Below are 17287 nucleotides of genomic sequence, written 5' to 3'. Positions count from 1 at the left end.
GTCAATGAAAGAAAAATACCACATGATCTCACTCATTTATGGATAAAAAAGAACATTATAAACTGATGAACAAAAAGATAGATACAGAGGCAGTAAAGTATCAAACAGTCTGTCAAATTACAGGGGGAAGGTTAGGGAGAGGTGGGGAAGATAAGAGATCAACCAAAGGACTTGTATGCAAGCATATAAGCATAACCAATGGACGCAAAACTCTGGGGGGTGAGGGCATATATGGGAGTGGGGGGGGGGGGCAATGGTAAGATATGTACACATATAATACCTTAATTAAAAAATTGAAAAAAAATAAAGTATGTAAATTCTATTAAAATAAATAAATAAATAAATAAATAAATAAATAAATAAAGTGCTGTAAGGTCCATAGGGCTCTCAGGCATCTGTTTGGCAGAAGCAATGAATAGTCCTCTTTGGGAGAATACACCCCCAACCTCAAGACTCAGAGAATTTCTATACATAAGAGAAATAACAGTTAGCAATTCATATTTTTTAAATGCACTATACTGACAAGGAAGCAAGTCACCAAGAGCAAAATTCACAGAAACAAACACACACAAAAACAGACCTGGGACAATTTCAGGCATTGGAATTATCAGATATGGACCATAAAAATATATATATTTAATATTTCAAAAAAATAAAGGAATGGGAATATAAAAAAAGAACAAAAGGCTATAAAAAAAAAAAGTAAACGTCATAACGTGGCACCAGCCTGTAACTAAGCAGCCAGGAAAAGTGGTGGTGATGGTGCAGCTCTCCCGGCCAGAGTGGCAGCTAAATGGTGCCACAGCGTCCTGAAGAAGGCCACCAAGGTGAGCTCATTGTGGAAAAGGGAACCTCCCCTATGAGGAGGAAATCGTGCAGAACCAGATCTCTGTCAAATGCTGGCTCCGACACATAGAATCCAAACAAGGAGTCCGAAGCCCGGGCTGATCAGCTGTGTGAGCAGGCACTGAAGCGGCTGTCCTGGAGCTACAAACTCTGGTACCACTCCCTGACTGCGAAGTTGTCAATTCCTGCCGCGAGAGGGCCTCTGTGTTTACGCACAAGATGCCGCATCTGTGGCTAGAATATCGCCAATTCCCCATGTACCAGGTCCGCGTCACACACACACACACACACACACACACACACACACACCTGCCACACTTCCATCTGTGCCCCCCAGGCATTGCCCCTCACACAACACTCTCCTATTTGGCCCCTGTACCTGCGCTTCCTGGGCTCGCACCTGAGCCTTGCGGGGCCACGGCGCTTCCTTAAGCTGAGCCCTGAGAGCGCGGAGGAGCGCACGGAGTATCTCAAATCGAGCAATCGGCTGGACGAGGCCACACGGTGCCTGGCCGCTGTGGTAGAGGACGAGCGCTTAGTGTCCGAGGCCCGCAAGTCCAATTACCAGCTGTGGCACGAGCTCTGCGACCTCATCTCCCATAACCCGGATCAAGTACAGCCGCTCAACATGGGGAGGAGAGCTGGGCGAGGAAGGCCTCACCCGACCAGCGGGGTACGCTTTGGTGCTTGCTGACCAACTAGTGCATCTTCAGTGGCCACTGTGAGAAGACTTGGCAGGTGTATGAGGTGTCCATCCGGTCTGGCCGCGGTCACCGCCCAGGACTTCATCCAGGTGTTGGACAGCTCCGCCCAGTTCGAGGAGAGCGGGATCACAGCTCAGCGCTGGGGCGGGAGGAGGACGACGACGTGGCCCTGAAACTGTGCCTGGCCGCAGCTGACCCTGCTCCTCTACCGCGTCTTGCTGTGCCAAAACCGCACCACTTGCCGAGTGGCACAAGCTCTTGGCTCTGCACCGGGGCTGCCCGCTCCTGGAGATCATCGAACACATACACGGGATCTATGCAGACGCAGGACCCCCTCGAGGCTGAGGGCAAACTCCACCCTCATGGGTCCGGTTTGCCAAGGGTTATGAGGAGGACAGCCTGCATCGTCCTGAAGGAGGCCACCAAGGTGAGCTTCAAGCAGATGGATGACCTGGCAAGCATGTGGTGCGAGCTGGAGCTCTGACATGAGACTTAGGACCAGGCCCTGACGCTCCTGCGGAAGGTGCCAGCACTGCCCGCCAGGCAGGCCAAGAACTTTAACAACTCGGAGCCCGGGCAAAACCCTGTGCACAAGTCACTGGAGGTGTGGTCCCTGCTCGCCCACCTGGAGGAGAGCCTTGGCACCTTTTAGTCCACCAAGGTTGGGAATGACAGCTTCTTGGACCTGAGGATCGCCTTCCCCATACTGTCACCACCTCCACCATGTTCCTGGAGGAGCACACGCGCTTCGAGGAGTGTTTCAAGTCATATGAATGGGGACATCCCGCTGTTCAAGTGGCTCAATACATCTGACATCTGGCCACCAACCTGACCAAATTCATTGCCCACTAGGGGGAGGCCGAAAGCTGGAGCAGGCGCCGGGACCCCCTGGAGCAGGCTTTGATGGCAAATTCGCAAACACCCTGTACCTGCTGTACTCACAGCTGCAGGAGGAGTGGGGTGTGACCCGGCAGACTCTCGGTGGCCGTGTACCAGTGCACCACCCGGGCGGTGGCATCCGCCCAGCAGTACAACATGAGCAATAATTATATCAAAAAGGTAGTGGATATCTATGGAGTCTCCCACTGGCGCGGCATCTACCAGAATGCCAGGGAGATTCGGTCACACAAGCACGCCTGGGAGATGTGCCTGTGGTTTGTGGATAGGGAGTGAAAACTCGGGGAGATTGACCACGCCCAAGCCATCTACAGCTTCTCCCAAATCTGAAACCCTGGATGACTGGGGCCTCCTAGCAAACGTGGACGGACTTCAAGGACCCGCAAGGTAACAAGGACACCAGGAGATGCTGCAGGTCTGCCAAAGCATGCAGGCCACGTACATCGTGCAGGTCAACTTCATGGCCTTGCACATGCTCAAGGTGTCGGGTAGCTCCACAAACACCTTAACTGACCTCGTCCAGGAGCAGAGCGGCATGGATGATATGAAGCCGCTGGAGCAATGGGCTAAGCAGCTGGCAGCGGAGGCCAAGAGCGACCAGCCCCCTTGGGCCCAGAGGAAGATCCTGTTGGTGTGGAGCGATGCTTCCTGGGAGGAGCTGGCCGAGCCAACACGGCAGGACAACCCAGAGGAGATGGAGCTGGGCAAGCCTGAGGATGAGGATGAGATGCATCTACAGCAGAGCATGCTGGCCAACCTGTTCCAAAGGAAGAGTTTTAAAAAGCACAAATATTTCTAAGGTATAGAAAATGTCATTCAAACTCAATGATCACTAATGATCACCTATGTCTTGGTTTCCAATACCAATCTCCAATAAAAGAAACCAGGGGTCCTCCTTGGAAAAATGGTTGATTCCAGGACTTGAGAACAAAATACACAAAATGAGCTTAGAGAATCTTGTAGTGCCAGAAAGTAAAAAGGTGCAAAATGTAAAATCACAATGATACAGGAGCCAACTAAAAAAGCTCCCAATGGCCAAAGTTGAAACAACTTGAGGAACAAAATAAAGTAATATTGGACTGTAACTCAAAGTATAGAATAAATATCCACTAGTCTATAATGGCATAAATAAATAATTTAATAAGTAAATGGGGGAGAAGGAACAAATCTTCCATAAAGAAGAATTCCAGATAATTTATTACATATTCCATCATCAAGGAGGTAGAGCATAACTTCTTAGCTGTGGGCTGCACATAGTGACTTTATTCAAAAAAGGGCAGTATATGAAGGGGTTGGGTGGGAAGTAACTTTACAGTGGAGAAATCTGACAAAACTTACCTCAGCCAGGTGATCAAGGTCAACATCAACAATGATGAGTCATGTTGACAGTATGTACCCTTGATATGATAAGAAATGGCACTTTATCTCTGTGGTCTTCCTCCCAATAACCCATAACTCCAGTCTAATCAGGAGAAAAACATCAGAAAAATTTTAATATCAGGACATTTTACAAAATGCATGACCATTACTCCTCAAAACTGTCATGGTCATCACCAAACAAGGAAAGTCTAAGAAATTGTCATAGTTAAGAGAAGTTGTCAAGGAGACATGACAACTAAATATGCTATGGTATCCTGGATGGGATCCTAAAATAGAAAGAGGGCATTAGGTAAAAACTAAGAAAATATTTTTAAAAATATGAACTTTAATTGATAATAGTGTATCAATATCAGTTTATTAATTGCAATAAATATACTATACTAATTTAAGATATTAATAGAAGAAACTGCATTCAGAGTGAATGAAAATTCTCTGTAGTATCTTTTTCATTTTTCTGTAAATCTAAGAAAATAAAGTTAGGGGTTTTTTTGTTTGTTTTTAAAAGTCTCACTAGATAAATTAAACAGTGGTTTGGACATATCTGAAGAGAGATTTATTTCTGGAAAATATATCCAAATACACTACTCAGAATCCAGCTCAGCAATATCAAGAAATATTAAAAGACTCAGAAGATATAGCAAGAAGCTCTAACTAATATGTCTAATTGAAGTTCAAAAAGGAGAAAATAATGAGGGAATGGATGAGTGATAAAAGTGAAAGATAGGAAGTCCATGTAATTTCCAGAATTAATTAAAGATATAATTTCTTAGAGTCCAATAAATATAAAATAGAAAAAATCCATACATAAAGGCAAACTGTAGGCGAAGAGAAAATCTTAAAAGCAGTCAGAGGGGAGAAAAAGCCTAATTGCCTATAGAGTAACATGAATTAGGCTAAAAACTAACTTTTCAGTCAGAAGATAGTGTAATATCTTCAAAATTGAGAGGAAATAATTTCAATCTTAGAATTTATACCTGGAAAAACTATTCTTGAGAATAATAACGAAGTAAAGATATTTGGATAAACAAAAACTAAAGAAGTTTACCATTCAAAGATCCTACTAAATGAGCATCTAAAGGATGTACTTTAATAGGAAATAAATGATCCAAAAGGTCTCAGAGCCAAGAAAGAATTGTAACTAAATAAATGAATAAGCTTATGGTAAATTTAAACTAGTATTCAAAGCATAAAAATATCTATTTCATGAAATATAAAAAATAGAGAGATAAGACACTAGACACAGTTATATGTAAGATGAGAGAAGGGTAATTTGAGTTCACATATACCAAGATCCTCATATTGTTTGGGAGTTGGGTGAAAATATTCACTAACCTTAGACTTAAATGTACATTGTTAAATTCCAAGGATAATGACTAACATAATAGATAATAAAGTACATATATTCCAAACAAATAAAGGAGAAAAACATAGAAGTAAAAACAAGTAAACAAACAAAAAAAAATCTCAAACAATTTTAACAAGTCAAGAAAAATAAATAAACTGTATATACAGGACAAATAGAAAACACAAACTAAAATGGCACCAATAAATTTTTTTACATCAATAATTATGTAAATATTTGATAAGTAGGAATCTTAATTTCCTCCACAGAATGGTCCTGCCATCGTGTTCATCTTCTTCTTCAGTGTTAGATAGTCAATTGTCTCTGATAAAATTTGATACTCTGGCCTGCACAACCACCTTACCATAAAATATATTGTATGATAGAGGTGGTGTTAAACCCACTGTCTCTTGTTGGCTATGTAAACTCTCATTAATCAGTGCTACTAGAAGAAAGTCCTGATATGAACAGTAAAAATAAAACATATCAAACTTAAATATATCATCTGTATTTTAGCATTTTCACCAGTCTATGACTACAAAATAAAGATACAATGTTCATATGCAAACTATAATTATACAAATCCCACTGGCCTATTTTAAGAAAAGAGCCTCCTTAGAGCATCCTCCAGTTATTTCTAAGAGTTCTCAAAGTACTGCCTCACATATATTCTGAAGAAAGAGTCCTGATTTCCTTCCACTCCAGCCTTCTTAACATTACACCTTTTTTCTGCTGTGGATGACCTTTTGCACACACCACTTCACTGAACACTGCCTCTGCTGCAGGTGAACTACCAATGATCCCCATTGCCCCCAATCTCACCTTAGGAAGTAGACATTCCTCTCCCTAATTCCCCACATTCACACCTGAAACCATTTTGCGACTTTCAACAATATTTCACTGAAGGCTTAAAGAATGATGTAACTATAACACAATGTGGCTATTAAAATATCTAGTCATACGCAAAGATGAAATACAAATACCAACAAGTATATAAAAAAATGTTCAATGCCATTAATCATTAGGGAAATGCAAATCAAAACCACAATGAGTTACTACCTCATACCTGTTAGATTGAGTATTATCAGAAAACAAAAGAGAGTAAGTGTTGGCAAGGAAGTGAAGACAGTACAACCCTTGTTCACTGTTGGTGAGAATCCAAAATGGTGTCACCTACTATTAAAAACAGTATGGAGTTTTGTAAAAAATAATAATAATAATAATAATCCTACCTAACAATAGACAAATATGCAAATTGACCGTACCTTCGCTATGCCCGCGATTGGCCAGGAGGCGCGGGGGGGCGGGACTCGGGGTGGCCGGGGTGGCCAATTGGGCTGGCAGGACACTGAGCTCGCATCGCCAGCGGTGGCTCGAGCTCAGCGTCTGCGCCATGGCTGTGCTGCGGCACAGAAGGGGCCTCTGGGGCAGTGAGTTCACGTCCCACCGCGGACCATCAAAAGCGGGGGAGCTGGGTGCCTGTCCGCTCAGGCACCAGGCCTTTCAGAAGCCTTCGCCGCGCCTTCAGAGGCTTCTGAAAGGCCTGGTGCACCAGCGGACAGGCACCCAGCTCCCCCGTGATCGAAAGCGAAAGCATGTAGGGGACCCTACACGTGCATGATTCAATCATGCACTGGGCCTCTAGTAATGATAATAATAATAGAACTTTCATATGATCCAGCAATCCCACTTCTGGGTATTTATCCAGAAGAATTGAAATCAAGATCTCAAAACGATATTAGCACTCTCATGTTCATTGTGGCACTATTCAGTAGTCAAAATGTGGGAGCAACCTAAATGTCCATTAATAGATGAATGGATAAAAAATGTGGTATAGACACAATGGAATGTTATTTAGCCTTAAAAAAAAAAAAAAAAGGAAATTCTGCAATATGTGACAACATGGATGAAACTTGAGGACATTATGCTGATAAAATAAGCCAATCACAGAAGAATATATTCTGAATAAGTCCATCTGTATAAGGAATCTAAATAGTAAAATAATAAATTGGTGGTTGCTAGGGGCTGGGAAGAGGGGAAAAGGAAGAATTGATAATCAATGGGTATAAAATTTCAGGTATGTGAGATGAATAGATTCTAGAGATCTGCTGTACATTGTACCTATAGGTAGCAATACTATATTGTATGCTTAAATGTCCGTTTAGAGCAGTGATGGGCAACCTTTTGAGCTTGGTGTGTCAAACTTCGCCAAAAAACTGAGCATAACTCAGGTAGTGTGTCACTTTGAGGAAAAAACATTATTTCGCAAATGTTTCATCCTCAGGAGCAACAAATGTTTCATCCTCGGCATGCAGCCGCCTCAGCGGCCGCGTGTCATCAGAAATGGCTACGCGTGTCAGTGCTGACACGCGTGTCATAGGTTCGCCATCACTGGTTTAGAGAGTAGATCTCATGTTACATGTTCTTACCATAATAAAATAAAAGTTTAAAAAATAACCCTGTCATGGAACCCAAAAAGCTAATCTCAATCTAAAACCTCAGAGCTTCACGTGGTTGGGTCAAGATCAACAGTCCCCAACAAAAATCTTTAGGCCTTTCTACCCTACAAACCCAGGTCTAACTAAATCCCAACTCTCCTAATCTATAATTCACTTTCTCACCTCTGAATGACTGGTAGTAGAGTAATGGATTCCTTTGAGAAAGATCCTACTCCATACCTACTACGTGTGTCTCAACCTCAGAGACCAGAGAAATTAATCCTTGATAATATTCTGAAATCTTCTTTCCAAATGTCTGAATTATATTGTCTAAAAAAATATATTTTAAAAATCCATGGGTGAGATATCAATGATTCAACCTGAGTGTTTCAGTGCCAAATCAACTTCAGATCCTTTTCACATATCTCCTCGCATTTTAAGTGGAGAGAGGAGCCCATATGTTTATGTGCTAGAAGTCCAGTTCCCCAGTTTGCTATGAAGCAGAGCTTAGACAAGAACACTGCTTTAGTTAGGGTAACGTGACCTGCTATAGCAAGTAAGATTTAAAAAATTCAACAAAATAATTTATTTTCCTTTCATTTAAGGTTTCAAGATAGTGTTCCAGGTCTGCAAGTAGTATTCCATTTGGAGGCAATTGAGGGACCCAGGCTTCTTTTGTCTTGGGCCTTGTCATTCTTTAGACTCTGTCAACTGCACTCATTAAGGAAAAGAAGAGAGCATGGAGGCCTATATAATTCTTAACAGTCTTGCCCTGGAAGTGCCACACATCACTTCCACTTACATATTTTTAACAAGAACCAATCACATCATCACAACTAATTGTAAGGAAGATTAGGAAATACAGTCTAGCTCTGTGTTCAGAAAAAAAAGTGGAAACAATTTATAAACAACCAGCAGAGTTTTTCGCAAATGCACTCACAAATACTCAAAGAATAGTCAATTTATTTCAAGGGGAAATTTTTTTACTTCTGCTGGTATACAATAGTGCTATTACACTCAATTTACTTAAAAAATTATTTTACAACTCAGTCTAATGCATGTACATTTACATTAATTCATTGCATTCAGAGCTCCCCTGAGTAACCTAGGGAGGCCCATGATTTAAATCTACATGACTAAAAGCAAAATAATCCCTCCCAAGACAAAGAAAAAGGTTCCCCTAAAGGCTAATTCCTGCCTCTTGCTTTATTTCAACTTCAAAATAGCAGTATTCTACCCTCAAAAATTTCAATTTTAGTCTCCAATGGCTCCCTGTTACAATTCAGTTGTAAAAGTTTTTTGGAATTCATCATCTTCATATTTCACATGATGAGTTACACAATACATTTGACAAGCCAGGCTGTCAATAATATTTGTGGAATTGAACCGATTTGATGTCAAGGACCTTCTTGGCAGGTGTTTTCGAAGTGGGGATCAAACCTGGAACAGTGACTTGGAAAGACCCTTTAGTGCTGGTTTCCACTGCATAATGAAGGAGAACAGCTGTGGGAAAGACCGATGGTTTTTCCTCGCAGGCTGAGCACGACACATGTGTACACGGAGAAGGTGACCTAACTCACTGTAGCCTAGCCTCTATTTAAAGGTAATAATGGCTGCACAGTTTGGGGTTTCAAACAAGCTAGTTAACCCAAGCTATTTGTACAAGAACTTCGATGACTTTTGTAATCCTGGTGTGTTAAGTAGGTGTGTCTTCCCACACATGATTTGTGAATAGAATCATTTTTCATCAGCCCACAGCCTATATGATCCACCAGGCTTTTTGATTTCACTAGACAAATGTACCCATTTCTTCAAAACTACTGTGTCCAAGGCCTGCATGCTCTGACCCAACATAGTTTCAGCATTCATTAAATAGAATCTTTTGGGCAATTAGGTTTTTGCATAACTCACGCCTCCTTTTCTTCCTGATTCTGAAGTCTAAGTCAGCAGTTATCACGTTTTCAGCCCACAACATATTCTCTACATACCACTACTCTGTGGGTTGTTTTTTTTTTAAGTAAATTTAAACCTATAACTGGAACAATTTATGAGGCCTCCAATAAGTCCACTGCATGAAAAAATTATAACAAACTAAAAATAAGAGGGAATTCCCTTAAACTAATAAAGAACATCTACCAAAAAGACATCAAACAATACTTAATGGCAAAACAATAGAAGTATTCCTAGTCTAGTCAGAAATTAATTTAATTAACCAATGTGACCTCAATAAATTCAATTTAAAAATTCAAGAAACAAACAAAAAAGAAATATGATATGAATGCCTGCTATTCCTGGCTTTTTTCTGGCATTTTACTGGACTATCTATACAGTTCAACAAAATAAGAAAATAAAGTAGAAATAGTAGTAGAAAAAAATAGAAAATAAAGAAACAAAATCTTTAAAATTAATAAATTTAGGTCTCTAGATAGACAATACACTATACAAAAAATTAGCAACATTCCATGTGCTAGCAATAATCAATTAGAAAATATAAGACCATTTTTTTCTTAAAAAATTATTCACTGCAGGAGCAAAAAATTCTAAGTGTACATCTAACCAAATATGTTCAAGATAATTATGTGGAATACTTTAATATCTCAATGGCATAAGAAAAGGTCCAACTAAGTGAAAAAATATATTATTTTGTGGTAAACATTTTAAAGTTTGGTAATTCCAAGGATATATAAGGATGGTAGAAGCAGGAGTTCTTATTTGTGCTGGTAGGAAGGAAAATTGATTCAATTGAGCAATATTGAAAAAACATTTGAGCCAGCTTGTCCACTTCTAGTTATATATATGAGAAAATTCCCCTATGTATACTAAGAAGGCTGTATAAGGATGTTAACTACTTCTGAAAGCAAAAATAGCTTGGGAAAAAACTACATATTATCTTTGGGGGATAGAAAAATGAATGATACAATTGAATACTACACTGTGATTATTTTATATCATAATTTACATGGATATTAACATGATATTAACATAGATAAAAATAAAAGCCATAAGTTTGAATTAAACTTTATTAAATCTAGTGGTAGAAATATAAGTATCTATTAGATTTTTATCTAACCCCTGTGTATTCATGAAATATTCTATAATTTTAAAATAATAATAAATTAATATTTTATACACTATTAATTAGAATTGATTGAATCCAGGAATTTTCTAAATGATTTTCCTCTTATGAATTAGCCAGTGTGGACAGCAGAATCAACATCTCACAAAACTGATCAATAACCTGTTTTACTGAATTTCTACTGATACTTTTTTTGTTTGACATTAGGATGTATCACTGATTAAAATAGGGTTTATTAAATATTAAAATAATAAACAATTTGCCTAAATGGTGAAATGGTCACCCTCCTTTGGACATGTTATGAAGAGACAACCCACACATTATTTAAGGTTTCAGGCCAAAACTTTGTCATTAACGAGTCCTGAGGATTTTGGAAAGTTACAGTTCCTCTTTGACCCTCAGTGCCATCTTCTATGTAATGAAAGTTTGGACTAGGGGATTCCTGAGAGTACTAATACTCATAACTCAGTGATCTACAGTTTGACTTGAGAACAAAAAAGTAATCTTAAGCTCAAGCATCCAAACCTTAAGAAAAAAAAAAAAAGCCCTGGCCAGGTAGCTCAATTGGTTAAAGCACTGTACCAATACACCAAGGTTGTGGATTCGATCCCCGGTCAGGGCATATACAAGTCTCATTCTCTCTCTTATCCCTTCCTTAATAAATACATACATACATACATACATACATACATACATACATACTTTTTAATCTATCCTCTCTAATAAAAGAGTAATATGCAAATTAACCATCACTCAGCTACACAAGCCACGCCCACCAACCAAGCCACGCTCACCAGCCAATCAGGGTGAGTATGCAAATTAACCCCAGCCAAGATGGCTACCAGAAGGGAGGCTTGGGTTTCCCTGGCAACAGAAGAAGCCAAGCTTTCCACACACTCTGGCGGGACCAGGCCTCCACTCAAGGATACAAAGTTTCAATTATAGAAGGTAAACAAATCCAAACAGAAATGGCGGCAGCCACAGATAGAGCAGGAGGCTTGGCTCCGCTCCAGGCTACAAAGTTTCAATTGTAACAGGAAAATAAATTCCAGATACCAGGGCCTCTGCTTGGGTCGCCAGGGGCATGGCTGGCCTGCAAACCACCACAGGCCCCTCGCCCAGGCCGCTCCACACCCCAAGGGAACCCCACCCTGATCCAGGACACCCTTCAGGGCAAACCAGCTGGCCCCCACCCGTGCACCAGGCCTCTATCCTCCTATCTAATAAAAGAGTAATATGAAGATTGACCATCAATCCAACACACAATATGGCTGCCCGCATGTGGTCAAAGATCCTGCCCCCATGTGGACACAGGATGGCCACCACAAGATGGCCAGCAGGGGAGGGCAGTTGGGAGGCACCAGGCCTGCAAGGGAGGGCAGTTGAGAGGCACCAGGCCTGCAAGGGAGGGCAGTTGGAGGCAATCAACCCTGCAGGGGATGACCAGGCCGGCAGAGGAGGGAAGTTGGGGGCAAACAGGCTGGCAGGGGAGGAGTTAGACATAAATCAGGCTGGCATGGGAGTGGTTAGGGGGTGATCAGGCTGGCAGGCAGAAGCGATTTAGGGGCAATCAGGAAGGCAGGCAGGCGAGCAGTTGGGAGTCAGCAGTCCTGGATTGTGAGAGGGATGTCCGACTGCCCGTTTAGGCCTGATCCCACCGGACATCCCTCAAGGAGTCCCAGATTGGAGAGGGTGCAGGCTGGGCTGAGGGACACTCCCCCCCTCCGTGCACGAATTTCGTGCACCAGGCCTCTAATATATATATAAAAGCCTAAGTGACCATTATGACCAAATGATTGGAATGACCAGTCACTATGATGCGCACTGACCACCAGGGGCAGACACTCAATGCAAGAGCTTCCCCCTGGTGGTCAATGTGCTCCCACAGCCAACATCCCTAGGCCCCTCCCCCAGCAGGCCAACTTCCCATGGTCCCTCCCCCCTGCCAGCCGGCCCTCCTGATGGCCTCAATCACCAGCCAGGCCAAGGGACCCCACCCATGCATCAATTCATGCACCGAGCCTCTAGTATACCAATAATTCCTGAAGAAGAAAACAGCCACTAATGAAATGAGCAATTTAGGTAATTAAAATTGAGAATACTAGTATAAGCCTCATCATAAATATAAAGCATAATCTATTGATTTCCTGGTTTCTGAAGGTCAATGGCTGGTTGAAAAACTTAAGCCAATGAATTTAGAATATTTGCAAATATCCAACATTCAAAAACCCTGGCTCTTTTTGAAATCGGACTTTGCTACAGGCAAACTAAAACACAGTTTCAATTTAACTTCAAGATGTATCCATAACAACTGATTACCCCAAATCCTTCTATTTTTCTTCTCCCAGTGGCAAAATGCAAAAGTTTTAAATGCCTCTATAATTATAGTAAACATAGACAGCAATCTCCGAAATTGTAGCATACTATTTGGTGTTCCTAACCTATGGGCAGTCTTTAAAGAGCTAGATTAAAATACACCATCTGGGAAGTGGAATCAAACATTAGATTCCAGGTGTTTGAGAGGCAATGCAGAGGTATTTTTTTCTTCTTTTCAGAGTTAAACGAAAATGGTTTTTATGTAGGCTATTTTCTAGTTGGTATACAGAAAATCTGGAAATCTGTCTGAGGTTAAGTTGTAAATAATATTAAAGGAAGAAAGTTTTCAACTTTGAACTGACAATTGGGTATGAGAGTAAATCAGCTTCGATAATCCTGGTGTTTTAGATGGTTTCCTTGCCCCCATTCCCCCATCCCCCCAGGAAATCCAGAGTAATCTGAAACTCCATAGGACCCATGATTACAATTTAATATGTGTTCAGCAATCATTATTCTTTATACATTTAGACTTATTTTATCCACCTTTTTGTTTCTTGTTTCTAATGGTCTTGTTTTCCCCCTCCTTTTCTATCTTCAGTTAAAATATAAGGTTTTTCTATGTTGCTGTGGAAGCTATTTCTAATCTTCTAGTGGTTTTCCTGGATATATGTACTATGCTATATGTTTTTCTAACAAAGTCTAAATTTTTAATGTCTCTCTCCTCCAAACAAGCAAGATAATCCCCCTAGAGCATGTGAACATTTCCCACTCCCATAAAGTTATCTAGCTTTGGCTCCTTACTTTTTAACATAAGATGATATTATTCTATTGTTCTTTTTAAATTTACCAACATCTTTTAACTTCTGTGCTCAATGTTGTTCTTAGATTTCTCCTGTCCTCGATGAGTATTCTTGCCTAATGGTATAGTGCTCTTTAAAAGGATATGTGGGTGGAATGTGTATCTGAAAATGTCCTTAGTCTACCCCTACCCTTGAATAACCATTTATGGGAATAGGATTGTAAATTATCAGTTATTTTCTCTCAGGACTTTGAAGATGTTTACTTCATTGTCCTCTGAAGTCTATGGTGACATATGAGAAGTCCACTGGCAATCTAATTCTCTTGGTAATCTTTTGTTGGGATTAGGTAGTCTTTGAGATTTTCTCTCTATCCTTGATATTCTGCAGTTTCACTCTGAGGTAGATTTATTTAAGTTACTTGAAACCTGAAATGCACTTTCCATCTAAGGATTCACATCTCTTCAATTCAGGAAACTTCTCAGCCCATTTTCTTTCAGATATTGCCTCTCCAAAACTGCCTTTAATCTTATCTTCTATACTAACAAGATTCCCTAAATCTAATCTCCATAAACTTTCAGGGTATAATACTTAGGGTAAGCACCTTATTTAAAAAATTCATTTTAAGTATTTTATTAAATACTAGTGGCCTGGTGCACGAAATTCATGCACAGAGGGGGCGGTTCCCTCAGCCTAGCCTGCACCCTCTCCAATTGGGGACCCCTTGGGGGATGTCCTACTGCCAGTTTAGGCCTGATCGGGCCTAAACTGGCAGTCGGACATCCCTCCCGCAATCTGGGACTGCTGGCTCCTAACTGCTCACCTGCCTGCCTGCCTGATCATCCCTAATTGCCTCTGCCTGCCTGATCACCCCTAACTGCCCTCCCTTGCCGGCCTGATCTCACCCCCAACTGCCCTCCTCTGCTGGCCAATTTGGTCCTAATTGGTAAGTTTCTATGCCAGTCAACGTCAAAAGTTCCACCTCCTAGGCACCCATTGGCTCCTCACAGTTGACCCAGATTTGGTTCTTATTGGCCGGTTTCTATGCCAGTCAGTGTCTCTGGACCTATCAACAGGGCCTGGTCAGAAAGGCGGGGCTGATCAACAGCCCTGGTGGAGGCCTGGAGAGACATGGACGCAGGGCTGCTGGCCAGGATTTGAGGGAAAGAGAGAGGCAAGTGCTGGTCAAAAGCTGCCTCAGATGCTACAGATCAGCCCCTGCTACTCTCTTCAGGTCTCTTTCCGGGCCTGATTCAAAGCCCACTCAGCAGTTACTGCTGGGTCACCAGGCCTGCAGCCACAGTAGTTAGCGCTGCATGGCAACCCAGCGCTGACTTCTGGATGGTCAACCTTTGGTCGTGATCAGTCGTTACACCCTGGCTCTTTATTATAGAGATACTAGAGGCCCAGTGCATGACATTCGTGCACTGAAGGGGTAGGGGTGGGATCCCTCAACCTGGCCTGCACCCTCTCACAGTCCGGAACCTCTCGGGGGATGTCTGCCAAGGGGTCCTTAGGGCTGTAGCAGAGGCGAGAGAGGCTCCCACCACCACCGCTGCGCTCACCAGCCGCAAGCCCTGCTTCTGGCTGAGCGCCACTACCCCTGTGTGAGTGCACTGACCACCAGGGGGCAGCTCCTGCATTGAGCATCTCCCCCTGGTGGTCAGTGTGTGTCATAGCGACCAGTCATTCCACTGTTCAGTCGATTTGCATATTAGGTTTTTATTTTATAGGATCAGGGTGACACTTGTTAACAAAATTATACAAGTTTCAGGTGCACAATTCCACAACATGTCATCTATACACTGTATTGTGTGTTCACCACCCCAAGTCAAGTCTCTTTCCATCACCATCTATCCCCCCTATACCTTCTTCCACCTCTTCCCACACCTCTTCCTCCAGCAATCACCACACTGTTGTCAGTGTCCATGAGTTTTTTTCTTTTTTGCTCAATCCTTTCACACCCCCAAGCCTCCACCCCTGCCCACCAAAAGCTGTCAGCTTGCTCTCTATCTATGAGTTTGTCTCTATTTTACTTGTTACTTCATTTTGTTCATTAGACTCCACATATGAGTGAAATAATATGATACATGTCTTTCTCTGACTGGCTTATTTTGCTTAGCATAATAATCTCCAGGTCTATCCATGCTGTTGCAAAGGGTAAGATTTCTGATGCCGACTGGTACAGCCACTGTAGAAAGCATTATGGAGTTATCTCAAAAAATTAAAAAATGGAACTGCATTATGACCCAGCAATTCCACTTCTGGGAAAGAAACCCAAAACATTAATTTAAAAGACTATTAACACCCCTATGTTCGTTGAAGCATTATTTACAACAGCTAAGATTTGGAAGCAGCCCAAGTGCCCATCAGTACATGAGTAGATAAAAAAATTGTAGTACATTTACACAGTGGAATTCTACTTGGCAGAAAGAAAGAAAGAAAGAAAGAAAGAAAGAAAGAAAGAAAGAAAGAAAGAAAGAAAGAAAGAAAGAAGGAAGGAAGGAAGGAAGGAAGGAAGGAAGGAAGGAAGGAAGGAAGGAAGGAAAGAAGGAAAGAAAGAAAGAAAGAAAGAAAGAAAGAAAGAAAGAAAGAAAGAAAGAAAGAAAGAAAGAAAGAAAGAAAGAAAGAAAGAAAAAAAAAGACTTTGGGTAAGCACCTTTAAAATTCTGAGGCTCAGATAATATGAAAAAAATTCTAAGACATGTGTTTCTAAATTAATAGGGCCTATAGATTGCCCAAGAAATGACTTTACAAAGATCTATAGCAAGGGCCATAATAGTGAAATTATGAAGCAATGGGAATTTTAAAAAGTTTACAAAATATTCCTTTCACAGCAGTGCTGGAAACATAAGAACCACAAAACGTTTAATCTAAAGGAAACTTCATTTTTCAGAAGATAAACTTGAGACACAGAGAGATAAAGGATGATTTCATTTCAAGCTATTGTCAGATTCAGGACTAAACACAAAATTTCATGAATTTCAGTATAGTATGCTTAATGTTATTCCACATTACCTTCCTAAAACATTAAAAATATCTCAGCTATCTTGTCAAAATCCAGGCTCAGCTCATTTTCTAATCCAACCATGGCAGGATCCTGAATACTGGGGGGCAGTAAGGATCTATGGAACACCATTGGAATAATGAGGGATTCATTGGCTCACCCAGAAACATGTATAAATTGGCCTTCCAACATTGAGTCCTGACCAAGCAGCCAACAAGAGTGATTCACTCAAAGAAAAATTACTGGAAATATTGTGAATTAAAAGGCCTGTTCAGTTGAGGAGCTGAATATTTGCTCACTGTATAAGCAAACCCACACTGATGTTCTGTGGGTGGCTGCAAAAATAAAATTTCTACCAATTTCTTAGGAACTGTATTATAAGAGCTAATTGGTGAAAGCTGATTTAACAAGAAGAGCCCTTTCATAGGCTAAACAGCTTCTAATCATAAGTACCAAAGAAAATTGATGACTGATTAAAGAAAAA

At 41.2% G+C, this 17287-nt stretch overlaps 1 pseudogene; it reads left to right on the top strand.

Annotated features, from left to right (window-relative positions):
- The window catches only part of LOC103287497 (pre-mRNA-splicing factor SYF1-like), a 66431-nt pseudogene extending 63185 nt beyond the window's left edge, over window positions 1-3246 (top strand).
- The last annotated feature ends 14041 nt before the right edge of the window (window positions 3247-17287 follow it).

Source organism: Eptesicus fuscus, chromosome 5 (assembly GCF_027574615.1).
Source record: "Eptesicus fuscus isolate TK198812 chromosome 5, DD_ASM_mEF_20220401, whole genome shotgun sequence".
Taxonomy (NCBI): domain Eukaryota; kingdom Metazoa; phylum Chordata; class Mammalia; order Chiroptera; family Vespertilionidae; genus Eptesicus; species Eptesicus fuscus.
The sequence above is the reverse complement of the archived record's forward strand: the minus strand, read 5'-3'. Positions and strand labels throughout refer to the sequence as shown.